Here is a 19217-nt window from a genome sequence, read left to right as displayed (position 1 = left end):
TGATCAGAGCAAAAGAGACCATATACCTCCATTATAAATGTACAGATGAAAAGAATGGAAGGATATTCTTCACATAGCCCTAGTGTGATACAACCAGCACAGTGCAGTCCTGACTAGGAGCAAGCTGAGGAGTAATTTTCATTAAAGGCAGATGGAAGTACCTCCCATTCTTCAGGATGAAAACGCGCTGTAGTGCTCAATTGTTAAATGATTCCTGTCAGAATGAAACTTACAAACACAAAATCAGGAAGGAATTATAATAACGAGGGATAGAGTCTGGATTATGAAGTGAACTGCAGTCTGTTGCTCCAAATTATTGTCTTCCATGAAGTTCACAACAGCCAAGGCTTTAGCTGGATTGTCGAACATATTTAGAGTTGTTGGATGTCACCCTCAGCGCAGGAGGATATAGTATGGCATATTGCACTCCAATGGCTTTCAGGCGTCTTCTAACTTCATCAAACCCCATGCATCTCTGGTGTATCGCCGTCATAAAATCATGAAAAAAAGAGATCTTTGCTCCCACAAAGATCAAAGCCCCATCACAACTAACCACCTCCAATACTCTGGCGACCCTTGAAGTTATGAAAACGGATAATTAAATATCCGTTGGTTGTCCCTAGGCCTTAGGGGCAGGATACAATGTGTCCATATTTTGTTTCTAAATTAGGAAGATGTGGTGAGCAGCTTTCAAAGAGTTTAACTGGGAGATTACCCTCAGCTCTTTCTGATAAACCAGCATCCTTTCTCCAGCCTCGGTTTTCCAGGCCATCGAGGAATTCTGATATACCATGAAGTTGCTTTTCCAAGAAATGTAAGTGGCCCTCAGCCCAGGAAGTTGCATTTCAATAGTACAAATTCTCTCCTCGCTTCGTCAAGCACTGATATTTTGTGCTAACAGAGTTTCCCATCAATGACCTTAATAATATTAGCAGTCATCAGTTGTAATGCCTTTGAGTGTGGTGAATTGAGAGCCTGATCGCTCACTATATCGCCATGTTGGATCGGCTCTACCCGTCACTTCTGACTGTTAGAGTCAGAGCTTTACAGCACAGAAAAGGCCCTTTGGCCCATCGTGTCTGTGCTGGTCCAAAATAATCACTGACCATTCTAATCCCATTTTCCAGCACTTATTTTTATGTTGAGAATTTCTTAATATTTCTTGGCATTTTGTCACTAACTTTTAGCCAGAAATCTTCCAGGCACATAATATGGAGTTTTTGCTCCTGGGTTAGTTAAGCACGAGATGTGTGAGTGCGATAAATGAAAGGATTATAGGCTGAGCAGTGCTCATGGAAACACAGCTAGTCCCGCACTCACATCTCGTGACCCTCTGCTCCTATTTTCTATTAAAAATATGTATAATTGGATGATGGATGGCTTCACCAAGATGATTTTCAATCATACACTCTGTTCAGGTTTGTGGCTTAACACAAAGGGGCAACGGACACTCAGAAGACTGTGGGTTTGATGAAAGGAAGTTAAAAATAACCACAAAAGCAATATATTGCATAAACTTTGATGAAGGGCCATCATTAATCTGAAGCATCGACTGCCTCTCTATCCGTAACTGCTGCCCGACATGCTGAACATTTCCAGCAATTTCTATTTGATTTTTACTGTAAATTTTAAAAATCAGTCAGAAACCAGACGACGTGGATGGAGTGAGTTCGTTCAATTGTAGACCTAACAGGAATCACTCAATGCTCATCCATGTTTTAATGGGGTCTTGGATGGGCTGGTTTTAAAAAGTCACATGAGAGGTACAGGAGATCGTCACTTTTTAAAAACAGTCGATATGCCTGGGAGCCTCAGTTCCTTCTGTTAAAGAACAAGTAGTGTGGCTGGGCGGGCGGGAGTGTTGTCTTTTGAAGCAAGTACAAGTCCTGGAATTGCAGTACCACAATAACAGCCGGTCACCGCACGGAGGCGACCACACTCCGCAATGCGTCAACTGCTCTTGGTTTAAAAAAATATTTTAAAATGGATTCAATTAACGGAGAAACTCAAAAAAAAGCTCCTGGAAATCGGTTGAAGAGAATGCTGGCGGATCGGGCTCGAAACCAACCGAACTGTGGTACGCGCGCTCCCAAAGAGTTCCACCAAGAACGGTGAAAACCGGTGATTTTGGGCACATTTGTTCTCACAGCTTCTCTTTAGCAGGAGGGGTAAAGAGAAGCCATCAATTCTTCAGATTGCTTTTTAATTCACAAAAAGCGGCCCGAGATGGACGTTTCATGAACCGTCAATGCATACCCTCGAATCTCACGTCCGTTTGACAGGAACATTTAATAAAAAAAAACAGCTGGCTAGCCAGCTAACAAATATTTAAGGGGACGGGGGGGGGGGGGGATTAAACAGAAATTTTCCCATTTATCGCTCTTTCTTTGCTTCCTCCTCCCGCCCCCCACATTAACCGCCTCCCCTTCGCCTCCTCCACTCCTACAACAATAAGGGAAAGCCAAGGCAGTGAGAAAATGAGATCCGGGCTCGGCGCAGAGGAAGGCGGAGAAGGCGGCCGGGCGCGTGAAGAAGGCCGGGCGGGCCAATGGCGGCGCGGCTCCGGCCTCTCGCGAGGTTTGGAAGGCCGGTCCGTTGGGAGTGCGGACCAATCGGGCGTCGAGTTGGGGCGGCGGCGGCGCAGCGATCGGGGGGTTGCGCGCGGTGCGGGTGCTGCGGCCTCGCCTGGTTTGAGGGGACTGGAGGTGACGCTCTCAGTGTATTTTTTTGACGTGGCGGCTACGTATCAGCAGAGCCATCCACTCCTGGCGCACCGTAATCAGTGACGAGTAAAACTACGTAAGGGGTAAGTAAGAGACACGGAGGGAAAGAAGTCAATTGAGAGACGGTGGCATCAACACTTAGACGCACAGCATGCACGTAGCATTAATGCAAAGGAGGGGAGAATTTTTTTAAAAAACAAAACCCCGGGCTGGCAACATTGAGAGTGAAGCAGAAGAATAATGTGGCAGCTGCTCGGCTCTCCTTCCTCTTTTCTCTCTCCCCCGATTCATTCCCCCAACCATTCCTCTTAATTTCTTACTTGGGAGGGAGACACGCTGGCCACCGACCGGCAAGATCAGAGCTTGCAGCCCAGCGCAAGTGGGATGGGTGACTTCGATCCAGGGTCTTTCTGGAGGTGTTGGGGTGTTCCTGTGTACTAAATTCTCTACCCCGTCCCTTGATCTTTCAGGCTCTGAAATGTTTCCGATGTCTCTTAAATCGTCGGGGACCGGGGTGGATACAGCTGACAGGAAGCGTTTAATAATTTTAAATATATATATACTGTAACCCCCCCCGCACGGTTTTTGTCCGAGACTCTGAGGTTCCTGTTGAGTGCGATCGTCTGCTTCATCCACCACCCCCTCCCAAAACGTAATTTCTAAGGCGATCCTTTCCTATCCATCTCGCCACCACCCGTTCACATATAAATTATTAATAATAGAGCCTCCATTCGCGGGAAGCAGGCTTTTGTGAAGTTTACAGTAGCGGTTTCAGACGACCGGGTTCATTGCGTTCGTTTTATTCACAAATCGATTTTGAATTGCAGACGAAACATTGCAAGTTGCATTCTGGCGTTTATATTTTAAAAAATCCTCAAACAGGGAGATAACGATCGATGTATTGCAAACGAGGTGCCCGCGGGTTCTCTGAGTTTTTATATTTTGATAAGTTCTAATTCACTTATTACTGTAATTGAGGGAACAGCCACACATTTTTCAGGTTTCAGCCTTGCCCTGGGGAGAAGGAGGGAGTGGGGGGCTTTCCTCCCCTCGTTGGATTTGAAAGAGCGGAATTGCTCTTTTTAGGCTAGAGGGTTGAATTGACCCCCTCCGCATTTCCATCGTATGGTATATAGATATATTTATATATGTGTGCGTGTTGTATTGCCCCCCTCTCACCCTCCTCCGACTGAGTTGACAGGAGCGGTGCTCACCGTGTCTCCTGTTACTTTAGCCGCCCATTTTTGTATATGTAAGCTCCTGACGTTTGTCCACTTGCGACAACATGATCAGCTACAGTGTAACAACATGACGTTATCCTCGGTTAGACTTTGTCACAGAAAATACGACCGATGCTGTCGATGTGTGTTGAGTGAGTGAGGAGAGAGAGACACACACACACACGCAGGCGAGGAAATTTACTTAAGAGGCGAGAGGGAGGAAAAAAAGCCTCATCGCCGCCGCCAGTTCTCGCTTTGGCAACGAGGAGACCCGGGCGGGTTGGGACACATCGCGGCGAAGCGCAACATGTCGGAGAGAGGGAAAACGGGACAAATTACTCGACACCTGGATGCAGATTATTTCGACCGATTGCTGTTTTTTTTTTTGTGGCTGAGGTTCCGTTTACCCCCCTCCCCTCCCCCTTTTCTTTCAATGCTAAATACATCGCGCTTGTTGAATCGACGTTTATAATTTCGCGCCCAATGTGTGCGGGTTTCTCCCCCCCCCCCCCCAGTTTTCAAACGACTCCTGGAATATAACGGCCAACATCGAGCCAGAAATCGTATTTTGTCTTTTGATAAAGCTTCCGACGTCTGCTCAGCAGGACGGGGAGGGGGCGAGCGGCTGGCATGGCGATAGGTTTTCATTTTTTTTTACAAACAGCTGGATCGTGGAGCTCTCGACGGGCTGTTAAAATCATTTTCTCCTCCCCTCCCCCATTTCAGATTCATTCAAACAAAATGTCTTAACTCCTTGAATTTTTTTTAAAGAAAACGACCCGTGAGCCGAGGGTTATTCATGTGTGAATCGGTTAAAACGGTGGCGTAAATTTGATCGCCTCCATATCAATAATAAATACGCGGCTGCGGTTTGCAACGAGCTTTTTTCAAATTTTCGAATACCTAACCAACTCCGATCCATAGGGCGCTATCTTTGTATTTGTTTCCAAACGCTCCAAAATCACTGTCGACGTTTTCGGACATATTAAGCATTTAAATGAGCGCGACAGTCGTTTTAAAAATAAAATGTAGTTTATTTGTAAATGTTAAAGAAAATCTAGTTCTTGCTGGAGACGGCCACAAAATGGCGGCGGGTTGATTTGCTTGGAAGGTTCCAGAAATGGCGTACCGAACTCCTCCAGCTGGTTCGCCTGCATTGTCCTTTAGCTCATCAGAAGCGTAGAAATGTACTGAGGTTGGCTCGGCTGTAACCTTATGGCAAAACTGCAGTTTTGTAGGAGCTACATGTTCGTCCACCCCTTCAAACGCCCCCACCCCCAATTCCCGATATCACACAAAAGTAAAATTAGCCCAGCCGATTGCCAGTTAGTGTGTGTATGTTGTGGGGAAAGAGTCCTGTAACATACAAAACGCGCGACGGGGGCATTCATGTGCACACATTTGCCACCCCCGGGATATTTACATTTTCTTTGGAGTTGGGAGATAAACCCGTCGCCAAAACATGTTTTCCAAAGCCGTTTAAAATGTGTGTACTGGGATTGTGACTTTAAACAGTAAAATCAGTACTCAGGATGGTTCTCATTAGAGCAGAAAAGGCGACGGGGAGATTTAAAAGAGGTGGTGAAAATTATGGGGTATTGATGGAGTAAGCAGGGTAATAAAAGCATACAGATTTACGGTAGTTGGCAGAGGTGATTTTTAAAAAATGCTGTTCGTTATGATCTGGAATGCGCTACCTGAAAGGGCGATGAAGCAGTTTCAATAGTTCAAATACTTGACGGGGGAATAATTGTAAGGATAATGGGTTGGGAACAGGGGAGTGGAACTAATCGGACAGTACTTTCAGAAAGCTGGTAGGGGCTGACTGACCTCTTTTGATGTATGATTCTACAAATTCAATACATTGTAAGTGTTTTGTTGCTGAGGATGTCCTGAAGCTGGCATTACTTGATTTTTTAAAATAAGATTCTTGCACAGTATTTCTGGGGTACAAATACACTTTCTGTACTCTTAAGTATTAGCTGTATCTTTGGCAGTACTTAATTACTAAGTGAAAGACACACTCCCAATGTTTATCTGATCTCATCTGCATGTATGGTATTTTGTTTTTAACAAGGGCGTGTTCATGATTTTATCAGAAGGAAACAGGAACAATTGAATGTTAAGCAAATGAAAATGCTTAATGCCAACCAGAACTCCCTGACCTAATCAACATTTGCTGCTTATTGAAATGAGAAGAAAATATTATGGCAGTTGATTAATTAAAATATTTTTAAATTGTGTATTTTTATAATGAATGATAACATTATTTGTGGATTCTGGGAGAAATTTGATTGAATAAATCAAAATGACTCCAGATGAGAATTTTCAGCAGCTTATGCAAACAATTGTGCAAATCTTAATTTATGATTCACTTATGCAGGTATAATTTCTATGTTGCCTGAAATATAAATTATTTATATCTCTAGTTAAATTATTTTCAAAATCGCCTCCCCGCCATCGCATTCAAACCATTTATTCCTTCCTGTGTTGAGGTTTTGTTTCTAAAATTATTTTATACTTAATCTTGTGCTGCCTGAATGACCAAAATGGCCATGAAATTTCTCACCACAATGGATTTGAACTCATAATCCAGGCTGAAACTTGGGGGTTGTCCAGAGAGAATACTGTATTATTGGAGGCTCCATCTTTCAGAAATGTTAAACCAAAGCTCAATTTATTGCTCGGATGGATGTAAAGGAACCAGCATGTTATTTGAAGAAGAGCAGGGAAGATTTTCCAGAGTTCCAGCCATTTGTTCCTGAACTAATGCCACCAAAAACACATAGGCATCTCATTTGTTGCTTGTAAATGCTTGTGCAACTTGGCTGCTTCTTTTGCTAATATACCAATAGTGACCACATCTGAATGTATCTGACCGTGAAATGTTTTATGTCATGAAAAGTGCTATAACAACACAAGCTTGTCACACCAACTCAATTTTTCTATAAACCACTGTCTATTCCAATCCACAAATGCTGTTATGACAGTTTTACCTGTATGATGTTAAAAAAAATTGAGACCTTGTTATGAGCAGATCACTGCACAGTTTTAACATTACTTTTAGCAATCCGAATCATGTCAACCCAGTGGACATTTTAATGCATTCAGCTAATAACCTCTAGTAATTTGGGTTAGAAACCATTCTCAAGCTTTCTATACAGGCAGGTGCTTTTTAGAATATTGTAAAGAGCACCAGATGATTTCTTTTTTACAAAAATTTTTTAAGGTATTTATGGTTTTAGAACAAAATATACAAATGTTAACATAGGTCAGTGTGTAACACATCCCTCCATCTCCCATTGTTCATGCCTTATCTAGACAAAAAATGGCATATCTCCCCCTTCCCCCTTATTGAATCTGCTGACAGTTTAGTTTTCTCTAAAGAAGTCGATAAACGAACAAACCCAAACGTTGATCCTCTCAGGGCGAACATAATTTTCTCAAGTGTGAGAAACACCGACATGTCGCTAACCCATACCCCCTGATTTCGGGGGCTTTGAGTCCCTCCACGCTAGCACCAGATGATTTCTTAATCCTTCATCTTAACTCTTTGTCAAGGAACCATCAGGGAGTTGCTATCCAATTTATGCCAAGGAATTAATAGTATTCAAATTTGGAGCTTTGAACCTAAAGTTACAACATTAGAATGACAAATTTACAGCACATAAATGGATCATTCAATCTAACTGATCAATAACATGAATCTCTTTTCACCCTTGCAGCATTAGGTAACCAGTTTATTAAATAGATTAAAGTTTTAATGCTTGTAGTTGACAATGTTTCTCGGATTTGCAAGATCTTGCGATGCTATCGCTGAATTGGCATCCTAACCTTCCTCTGGGAAAATGGTGTGAGCTCTTTCAGATGTCAGGAGGATGATCTTCTGTGTGGATAGATGCTATCCCTCGTGGATCCTCTTCTTTATAAATTCACCTTTTGTGCTAAAAGATAAATCTGGACCAGCTGACTTGCATCTCATTTGCCTTGATCTCAAACTCAAGTAACATTGCTTGTACAGCAAAACATTTTTATTTCTGTAAGCGTTTTCATTATGGGAGAAGCACTCCCTGATTTGATGGAACACAGGACTACTAGGAAAACTAAGTACACATTAGTGTCAAACACATTCTAACATTCTTCATTTTCATAAAACAAGCCACTACCCCCTACAATTATGTGTAATATTACTGCTTTGACTTTCAATCATCACGCCCAGCTTTGGTATTAATGGATTCCAAATCTGCAGCACTGGCACTTGTCATGTGTTTACACTGAACTTGTGTCTTAGCTAGCAAAGTGCCCCCCGCTGAGGAATATCTGTGATGTCACTGGGGCAAAATCCTGAAACTCCCTCCCGAACAGCATGCTGGGTGTACCTACACCTGAAGGATGCAGCAGTTCAAGAAGGCAACTCATCACCACCTTCTGAAGGACAACTTGGGATGGGCAAAAAATGCTGGTCTAACCAGCGACACCCACGACCCGCAAATGAATTTTTAAAATGGCTAAATTTGCATTAACCATTTAGTTTGTATCATTCAGTCCTACGACTGACTCTTTAGAGGAGACGTTTAAGTAATTTGACTTGTGCTTTTAATGGCAAAATCAAGGTCAGGTGAACTGACGTTCTAATATTTAGTCTAAATGATGTTCATGTGATATGGACACATGCAGCATTCAGCATTTAACAGTGGACTCTGAATACTGAAATAAAACTTAGAATATGGTACACAAAGTGCTGGATCTTAAATATTTTTTTTAGAAAGGTAAAATTATATAACTTTTTAGGAGGGAATTGATTTGTGTGTATGTGTCTTCACACTTCATGATTTGTAGCAGTTAAAACTATTGATTGCACACACTGCTCTTTAAAAACAAAAGATTATTCTAACACAGCTTTAAAAAAGAACAAAGAAAAGTACAGCACAGGAACAGGCCCTTCAGCCCTCCAAGCTTGTGCCGACCATGCTGCCCGTCTAAACTAAAACCTACACTTCCGTGGTCCGTATCCTGCTATTCCCATCCTGTTCATGTAATTTGTCAAGATGCCGCTTAAACGTCACTATTGTAAAGTAAAGTTGCCATAGTCCCAGATGACCGTAGGCTGTTTTCCCCTTTTGAGGAGGAGAGCTGACTGGTGGTGATTTAACCCAAGGATCACCACATCTCAGGCGAGGGGCAAGTTTGCGAAGGCGGGAATTTCATGGATAACCTCAATCGGTACGGGAATTGAAACTACAATGTTGGCCTTGCTCTGCATCCATACCAGCTAACCAACCCACCAATTTATTTTGCATTTTAGAAGTTATATCATATTTTTACTTGGAGGGGGTAAAGCTTCCAGACATGATTTTAGTTTGTTTATGTTGCAATGGACTAATCGCTCTTAACAACAGAAAGTTAATTTCACTTCGTGAGGAATTTCAAATCAGAATCTTGCAGCAAAGAGGGAGTCATTGGGCTTCACGGCGCTGAGGTCCCAGGTTCGATCCTGGCTCTGGGTCACTGTCCGTGTGGAGTTTGCACATTCTCCCCCTGTTTGCATGGATTTTGCCTCCACAACCCAGAAGATGTGCAGGGTAGGTGGATTGGCCATGCTAAATTGCCCCTTAAATTGGGAAAAATTAATTGGGTACTCATAAATTTATTTTAGAAAAAGAGGGAGTCATTGAGTCTCTTATCTCTGCCAGTTTTCAAAAAAGTTGTCCAATTTAGTCCCACATCTCACCTTTTTCCCATACCCTGCAATGAGGGGCGTCAATTACATGGATACATTGGATAAGATGAAAATGGTTGCTCACCTTTGTTAAAGGGAGGTTGAGAGGACATATGTTAGAGGTATTCAAAATTATGAGGGGTTTAGAGAAACCAGAGAAAAGATGTTCCATTGCAGAAATCTGCAGAGTCTGCATATTCTCTGAGTCTGTGTGGGTACCCTCCGGGTGCTCCGGTTTCCCCCCACAAGTCCTGAAAGATGTGCTGTTAGGTAATTTTGACATTCTGAATTCTTCCTCGGTGTCCCCGAGCAGGCGCCGGAATGTGGCGACTCGGGGATTTTCACAGTAACTTCATTGCAGTGTTAATGGAAGCCTACTTGTGACAAGAAAGATTATTATTATCAGAAGGATCAAAAAGCAGAGGATAGTGATTTGAGGTCATTGACAAAATGGCGATATTAGGACAAACTTTTCACAGGGCGTGGATAGAATCTGGAATGTGCTGCCTGAGTGGTCGAGGCAGACTTGTGACTTCCAGAAAAGCTATTGGATGAGCACCTGCAGAGAAAAGTTGCAGGACTACATGGAGAGGGCAGGAGACTGAGATAGTTGAATTGCTCTTGCACTGATGTGGCAGGTTGAATGGCCTGTGCTGTAACCATTCTAAATTGCCTTTTGATTGATTGATATTTATTGTCACATGTACTGAGGTGTAGTGAAAAGTATTTTTCTGTGGCCAGGGGAACATACACAGTACGTACAAAGTAGACAAAATAACAATCGACAGAGTACATTGACAAATGGTACACCAACAAATAGTGATTGGTTACATCGCCCTTTTGGTTAGTGTTTCAGATTCTTTTGGAGGAGGTGGGGTGGGACGGCACATCATATTCCAAATTTTTTGACAATTATTTTAAATATATAACTTCTGCTTACTGCAAGTTTCTTCCTACTTCATGAAAACCTTTCAATTTTGAATACCTCCTATTTGGTCTCCTTAATCTTTTGTACTCTTAAGGATACTTTCAGTGTCTCTAATTTCTCCAGACAATTAATCCCTTATTCCTGGTCTTCTAGTAAATCTGCTTTATGCTCCTGGCTTTGGCGTCCTGTCTAAAATGTGCACAGAATTGAATACAGCACCCAAGCTGAGGTCTAATGAGTGCTTTGTAAATACTTAGCATGACTTGTTTTTGCTCAGTGCCCCTATTTACAAGGTCAAGTATCTCCTGCTTTCTTAACTGACTTGGCTACTTGTGCCCCGCTTTCAAAAATATGCGAATATGCACCATCAGGTCTAATTAGTGTATACTGCCTCTTCATGGTGTTCCTCCCAAAGTGCACCACTTTATATTTGCTATTTTAAATTGCATCTGCCATATGCCTTATTTTGTTAGTCTGCTGAAGTCTTGTACTATCCTCAATATTTACCACGGAACTATAAAATTAAAAATTATACTCGTTACCAGGTTCATGTCCTTTACATATAACAAGAAAAATCTCTTGGGGAACTCACTGAAGACTTCTCGCCAATCAGTAAAAAAACCTCCATTCACTGTAAATATCTGCAGGCCATCTTTAGCCAATTATGTGTCAGAGTTACCACCATCCCATTAATCCAACGTGTTTCTATTCTCTGAATAAATCTGTTATATAGTATTTTATCAAATGCTGTTTGGAAGTCCAGAACAATATACAACATCCACTGCACTCAACACACTGCTACATCAAATAACTCAGGTTAGATAGACACAATGTACCTTTAACAAATCAGTGCTAACTGTTATTAATTCATACTTCTCCAATTGAGACTTCTGTCCCTTGACAAATGTGGCTTTACCATCAATGACAGTAAATTGGTACTTAGTTGCCAGGTTCACTATAGTCTATAATATAATGAAGCTATATTCCTGTGTAATGTATGCAGTGTTTGTGCTGAGGATTGCATCATCTGGTTCTTCGGCTTTCATTTGTAACAAGGTTTCACAATTTTTAACAACAACATTTTAACTTTTAAGAATTAAAAGTACATTACATCCTCGACTTTATTAACAGAGGCATAGAGTACAAAAGCAAGGATGTTACGCAAAGCCTTCACAGAATATTGGAAATGTTTTAGCTGGAATATTGTGTTGAATTGTCGACACAACACTTTAGGAAAGATGAGTGTCTTCTGTTAATAGAGACTGGAGAAGCTGGGGTCATTCACAAGAGCAGAGAAAATTAAGAAGGGATTTGATATTGATGTTAAAAATTGAGTGAGGTTGATAGAGTAATTAAGCAGAGACAGTTAAATGATGGGGAGCAGGGGGAGATGACATGAAAAAACATTTTTTATGTTGAGTTTTGTGAAATCCCACTACCTGAAAGATACAATAGTCTTTTTTGATAGGGAATTGAAGGGAAAAATGGCATACTGTGAAAAGAGCAGAGTGATTGGAATGAGTTGCATTGGTCCACCCAAGAACAGGCAAGATATGTTGACCCAACTGCCTTCTTTCTGTGCTGAATCATTCCTAAGTATCAGTCAAGAAAACGGACTGCTTTTTCCTCTTTAGCTAACTTTACTTGAAAGGTACATATTAATGGGATCTTAAAATTTTTATTAAATTAGTGGTCTTGTTCCCCAGTAAAATTCAAATCAATTTGTTGCGGACTTGTCTATAAGTCACAAAACTTGATCACAAGAAACGGGGCTGAAACAATGCAGTACTGAGGGTGTGCTGCACGATTTGTACCATCATTTTTTCATTTGAGGTAGTCTTTTGAATGAGACGTTACACTGATGCCCCATCTGCCTCCTCTAGTGGATGTAAAAAAAATCCCATGCACTACTGAAGTTATCGCCTTGATCCTGGCAATATTTAACTCTCAATTAGTATAATAAAAATTTATCTGGTCATCATCACATTTCTGTTTGCATACCTTAATGGATTACATCCTGCACTCATTCACCGTTTAAATGGAGCAATCGAATGAGCTCCCTTTCCTTGCCGTGCTAATTGAAAAATCTGCCAATGAGTTCTGTATTACAGTGTACCACAAACCCACCGTCACTTGTCAATATACAATTTGGGATTCCTGCAATCCCACATGCTATTAGATTGGCCTTATTCGTAAATAAGGGGCAGCATGGGGCGCACTGGTTAGCACTGCTGCCTCACGGCACCGAGCTCCCAGGTTCGATCCCGGCCCCGGTTCACTGTCCATGTGGAGTTTGCACATTTCCCTCATGTCTGTTTGGGTCTCACCTCTACAACCCAAAGATGTGCAGGGTAGGTGGATTGGCCACGCTAAATTGCCCCTCAATTGGAAAAAATTTATTGGGTACTCTAAATTTATTTTTTAAAAACTCATAAGCCATTTGTTCACCGTGCAAGCTTATGACATAATAAGTGCGTCAAAGCTTCTTTCTCAGGGTACAAATTAAATCTGGACGAGTGAATATTTTGTGGTGTCTCGGCCAGGGGTGGGGGGCTGCCATTCCGTAAGGCAGGGACTTTAGATACCTCTGGGTGCAGGTTGCCTGAGATTGTGGGGGGCTCCGTAGGTACAACATTTCTATTTTGGTGGGGAGAGGGAAAGCTGATCTGGCAAGGTGGGATGGTCTCCCTCTTTCATTGGCAGGTCGGGTACAGGTGGTTAAAATGAATGTGCTGCCGCGATTCCTGTTTATTTTTCAATGCCTGCCGATTTTCCTGCCAAAGGCATTTTTTGAGAGTTTGAAGGGGTGATTACCTCATTCATATGGGGAGGGAAGGTGGCCAGAATTAAAAAGGTACTACTACAGTGCAGGCAGGGGGTTTGGGTCTTCCGAACCTGATGTATTATTACTGGGCGGCGAATGTGGGGAAGGTACGGAGCTGCGTCTGAGGGGTTGACTCCCAATGGGTCAGAATGGAGGAGAGTTTGTGTAGGGGGTCGGGATTGAAGGCGCTAGTGACAGCGCCGTTCCCGGCGGCCCCGGGGAGATACTCAGGGAGTCCGGTAGTAATAGCTTTGCTGAGAATTTGGAGACAGTTTTGACAGCACTTCGGGTTGGGGGCAGGTTCAAGGGAAATGCCGATTCGGGGGAACCATAGATTTGAGCCAGGGAAGTGGGGTGGAAATTTTCAGAGATGGGAGGAGAAAGGAATTAGAATACTAAAAGATTTATTTCTTGGGGTCGTTTTGAGGGCTTGAAGGAGCTGGGAGCGGAGTATTGGCTCGAGGAGAGGGAAATATTTTGATACATGCAGGTTCGAGACTTTGCCAGAAAGGAGATACAGCGCTTCCCAGTAGAGCCGGCTTCCACATTGCTGGAGGAGGTACTGATGACAGGGGGACTGGAGAAGGGGGTAATTTTGGCGGTTTACAGGGCTATTTTGGAGGAGGAGAAGGCGCCACTAGAAGGGATCAAGGCAAAGTGGGAGGAAGAGTTGGGAGAGGGTATGGAGGAGGGGTTCTGGTGTGAGGTGCTCCGGAGGGTGAACGCTTCCACCTAGTGTGCGAGGTTGGGGCTGATACAGCTGAAGGTGGTGTGTAAAGTGCACCTTACAAGGGCGAGGATGAGCCAGCTCTTTGAGGGGGTAGAAGATGTGTGTGAACGTTGCGGGGAGGCCCTGCAAACCACGTTCATATGTTTTGGTCCTGTCCAAAGCTGGAGGATTACTGGAAGAAGGTGGTTAGGGTAATCTCTAAAGTGGTGAATGTGAAACTGGACCCGGGCCCTCGGAAGGCCATATTTAGGGTGTCGGACCAGCCGGGGTTGGAAACTGGCATGGAGGCAGATGTTGTAGCCTTCGCCTCGTTGATCACCCGAAGGTGGATACTGTTGGGGTGGAGATCAACCTCTCCACCCTGTGCTCTGGCATGGCGGGGGGACCTGCTGGAATTCTTAACGCTTGAAAAGGTCAAATTTGAACTGAGGGGAAGGATGGAGGGGTTCTACAATTCATGGGCGTTATTCATTATGCACTTTTGAGAATTGGATCACATTGAACATTTTGGGGGCTGGGATGGTTGGGGGAGGGGGACTGTATGTGTTAATGGTGACTATGGGTGATTCCTGATTCCTTTTTGTCATTTGTTTATGTTAACATGCAGGCCAATGTCTGGGTTTGGTGGGAGATGGGATCGTTGCTATTGATATAGGGATTGGCATTACATTTATTCCTGATTATTGTGTATTGGGTGTAAATTTGGGAGAAAATGTGAAAAAGGAGGAGAATAAAAAAATATATTTTTAAAAAAGTGCGTCAAAGCTATCCTGGGGATAATGTCTACTACACCACGTGTTCCCCTCCCTCCCATCCTTTAAACCAGATCATTGCTTGCTTTATATTGTGCAAACTCATGAATGGGCTGAAGACCCAACATTTTTGGTCCTGAAAAGTGCCTAGTCTGTTTAAGGCTACAGCATCTGAAAAAAATTGAGAGACAGGTGAAACTAGCTGTTTCATGCTGCTACTATGCAGTGGCAAAACGAGTGGTGCTCTCCACTAACAGGGTGATGCCATCGAGCCAAGAAGACGTTCTGCCTACCAGTAATGTGGTATATGAATTTCAGTGCCGGTGTGATGCTATACATCCCAGTGACTGGTTGATCGTATCAAACAGCATACACCTTCAGCTGTTTGCAGCAGGCAAGGTACTGACCCTACTCAACCAGCCCGTGTTGCAAAACACAACATAGTGCTCATCATTAGATGGGATTGGACAATATTTACTAAAAATGCTGATTGTGCTAAAACAATGTAGTGATAATATTACTAGACACTGTATCCAGAGGCCCTGGCTAATAATCTGGGGGCACAGGTTCAGATTCCATCATGGCAGCTGGTGGAATTTAAATTCAATTAATAAATCAGGAATATCAATCTGGTCTCAATAATGGTGACCATGAAATTCTCATGATTGTCCTGAAGTTCCATCTGGTTCATTAAAAAAAAAAAAAAAAAATTCCATTATCAGAGTTACACAACGAGAGCTCAAAGTGTGGACAGGGGCAAATCCCTAACCTAGCTCCTTGCCTGCTGCAAAAAACAATTCAAATTCATGGTCCCCGCAAGAGGTACACCAGATCCAGGGATTACACCTGACCTCACGCTTATCTTAGCCAAAAGGCCGAGAAGTGATCCATCTGGTTCATTAATGTTTTGGCATCCATACCCGGTCTCACCTACATGTGAGTCCAGATCCACAGTAATGTGATTGATTTTTAACTGTCCTCTGAAATAGCCCAGCAAGTCACTCAATTCACAGAGGGATATTTAGGGATAGACAACAAATGCTGGCCTCAAATGTCAACAAACCACGAAAGAATAATGTGTTTTTTTAAAGTAGGGATATTTACTTCGTGTTCACTTACATTTGTGACTCCCCAGATATGCAGCAAGATCTGGACAACATTCAGGCTTGGACTGAGAAGTGGCATGTAACATTCATGCCAGGCAATGGCCACTTCTAATAGGAGAACATCTACCCATCTCTCATTGACATTCAATAGCACTGCCACTGCTGAATCCCTCAACATTCTGGTGATCCCATTGATCAGAAACTGACATATTAATACAATTGTTCGGATGAAGAGACTGAATGTACAGTAGCTAAATTTTCGGATGACGAAGGTAGGTAGGAAAGTAAGTTGTCAAGAGGAGATGGAGTCTGCAAAGGAATATAGACAAGTGAGTGGGCAACCATTTGGCCGATGGAGTATTTTTTAAAATTTAAAGTGCCTTTTTTTTCCAATCAAGGGGCAATTTAGGGTGGCCAATCCACCTGCCCTGCACATCTTTGGGTTGTGGGGGTGAGACCCACAAAGACACGGGGAGAATGTGCAAACTCCACTCGGACAGTGACTTGAGGCTGAGATTGAACCTGGGTTCTCGGTGCTGTGATGGACTGGACGGAGTATAATGGGAACCTGTCCACATTGGCAGGAAGAATGGCAAGGAGTATACTATTTAAAAGGAGAGAGTTGCAGAATTTGATCATACAGAATCATCTGGGTGTCCTGTGATATAAGTCACCAGATGTTAGTGTGCAGCAGTTGGAAGACATATGGGTGTTTATTGCAAGGGAAAATGAATCTAAAAGTAGGGAATTTTTAACTACAAATTATGGTACAATGGTTAGCACCTCTGCATCACAGCTCCAGGGATCCTGGTTCAAATCCGGCCTTGGGTGACGGGGGAGTTTGCACTTTCTCCCCGTGTCTGCGTGGGTTGCCTCCGGGTGCTCCAGTTTCTTTCCACAGCTCAAAGACGTGTAGGTTAGGTGGATGGCCACGCTTGATTGCCCCTTAGTATCCACAAGGTTAGGTGGGGTTACAGGGATAGGTTGGGGGCGTGGGCTTAAGTAGGGTTTCCTTACCATGGACCGGTGCAGACTCGATGAGCCGAAAGGCCTCCTTCTGCACTGTAAATTCAATGATTCTATGAACTCTATAGTACTTTGGTGAAACTGCATCTGGAATACTGGCCTTATTTGAAAACCGATATAGTTCCATTGGAAGCAGTACAGAGAAGGTTCACTCAACTCATATCTGAGATAATAGACTTATCCTTTGAAGAAAGGCGGGGCAGGTTGGGCTTATACCCATTTCGAAGAATAAGAAGTGATCTCACTGAATAATCATAATTTTATTATTGTCACAAGTAGGCTTACATTAACACTGCAATGAAGTTACTGTGAAAAGCCCCTCGTCGCCACACTCTGGCGCCTGTTTGGGTACACGGAGAATTCGGAATGTCCAATTCACTTAACATGCACGTTTTTTGGGACTTGTGGGAGGAGACCGGAGCACCTGGAGGAAACCCACGCAGACATTGGGAGAACGTGCAGACTGCGCACAGACAGTGACCCAAGCGGGAATTGAACCCTGGTGCTGTGAAGCAACTGTGCTACCAAAACATACCATCCTGTGGGGTTGAACATGGTAGATACTGTAAGGATGTTTTGACTTGTGGGGGAGGCTAAAACCAGGGTACATAGTTTTAGAATAAGAGCACTTTTAAAATTATGATGAGAAAGTCTGAAATTCACTTACCCAGGGAGCAGTGGAGCAGGCTTGAATGGCTGAATGACCTACCCCTACTGTTCCTACTGAAGCCAGAAGGGCAGATCATACACTGGGTATTCTACAGTGACTAACACTTGGCTCCTCAGGTTCTGTCCACTACAAAGCACAACATGCAGTGTAATGGAATACTCTCCACTTGCCTAGATGAGTGCAGCTCCAACAACACTGCAGAGATTCAACACCATCCAGGACAAAATGACCTGCTTGATCGGGGCCCTATCCACCACCTTCAAAGTTCACTCCATCCACCATCAGCACACAGTGGCAGCAGCCTGTATCATCCACAAGATGCACTGCAGGAACTCGCCTAGGCTCCCGTGACAGCACTTTACAAACAGCTAACCTCTACCATCTAGAAGGACGAGATCAGCAGATGCATGGGAACTCAATCATGTGTGCAAATTCCTTCCAAGCTCCACACAATCCTGACTTGGATGGGTCAAAGTCCTGTACATAGAAACATACATATAAAATAGCCTGCTCTGCCATTCATTGTGATCATGACTGACCTTCAGATACCCTGATCCTACCTCCCCCCCATATCCCGTGACCCTTTTAGCCATAAGAGCTATTGGCCTCAACTACTTTCTGTGGTAGTGAATTCCACAGATTCACCCCCCTGGGTGAAGAAATTTCTCCTCTCATCAGTCCTAAAAGATTTACCCCTTATCCTCAAACCCCTAGTTCAGGATTCCCCCACCATCGGGAAAATTCTTTCTGAATCTACCCTGCCTAAACCTGTTACAATTTTATAATTTTCTATGAGATCCCCTCTCTTCTAAACTCCAATGAATATAATCCTAACCGACTTAGTCTCGACTTGTATGACAGCCCTGCCATCCCAGGAATCACCCTGGTAAACCTTTGCTGCACTCCCTTCATAGCAAGTACATCAACCCTCCGATAGTGACACCAAAATTTGACACAATACTCCAGTTGTGGCCTCACCAACGCCCTATACAATTGCAGTATAACATCCCTATTCCTGTACTCAAAATCCTCTTGCTATGAAGGCCAGCATACCATTTGTCTTCTCTATTGCCTGCTGTACCTGTGCACTTTCAGCGACTGATGCACGAGGACAACAAGGTCTTGCTGAGTATCCACCGCTCTATTCAAATAATAACCTGCCGTCTTATTTTTGCTACCAAAGTGGATAACCTCACATTTATCCAAATCATACTGCATCTGCCATGCATATGCCCACTTACTCAGCCTGTCCAAATCACACTGAAGAATCTCTGCATCCTCCTCACAGCTGACCCTCCCACCCAACTTTGTATCATCTGCAAATTTGGAGATAATACGTTTAGTTCCCTCAACCAAATCATTAATATATAATGTGAGCAGTTGGGGTCCTAGCATAGATCCCTGCAGTCACTGCTTGCCAATTGGAAAAAGACCCATTTATTTCAACTCTTTGCTTCATGTCTGCTAACCAGCTTTATCCATCTCAATACACTACCTGCAATACCATGCGTTTTAACTT

General features: G+C 43.2%; 1 protein-coding gene across 11 annotated transcripts in view; it reads left to right on the top strand.

Annotated features, from left to right (window-relative positions):
* Positions 1-2662: 2662 nt before the first annotated feature.
* The window catches only part of LOC140424835 (cAMP-responsive element modulator), a 197273-nt gene continuing 180718 nt past the window's right edge, over positions 2663-19217 (top strand). For 10 of the 11 annotated variants that reach the window (XR_011947702.1, XM_072508320.1, XM_072508315.1 and 7 more), the window contains exon 1: positions 2663-2806. The gene's annotated coding sequence lies outside the window, so the exon portion shown is untranslated. Of the gene's footprint in view, positions 2807-16031; positions 16275-19217 lie in introns of all 11 variants that reach the window. The other variant, XM_072508311.1, reaches the window with a different exon arrangement.

Source organism: Scyliorhinus torazame, chromosome 6 (assembly GCF_047496885.1).
Source record: "Scyliorhinus torazame isolate Kashiwa2021f chromosome 6, sScyTor2.1, whole genome shotgun sequence".
Classification (NCBI taxonomy): Eukaryota; Metazoa; Chordata; class Chondrichthyes; order Carcharhiniformes; family Scyliorhinidae; genus Scyliorhinus; species Scyliorhinus torazame.
Note: the sequence above shows the minus strand (reverse complement) of the source record. Positions and strands in the feature narration are given on the sequence as shown.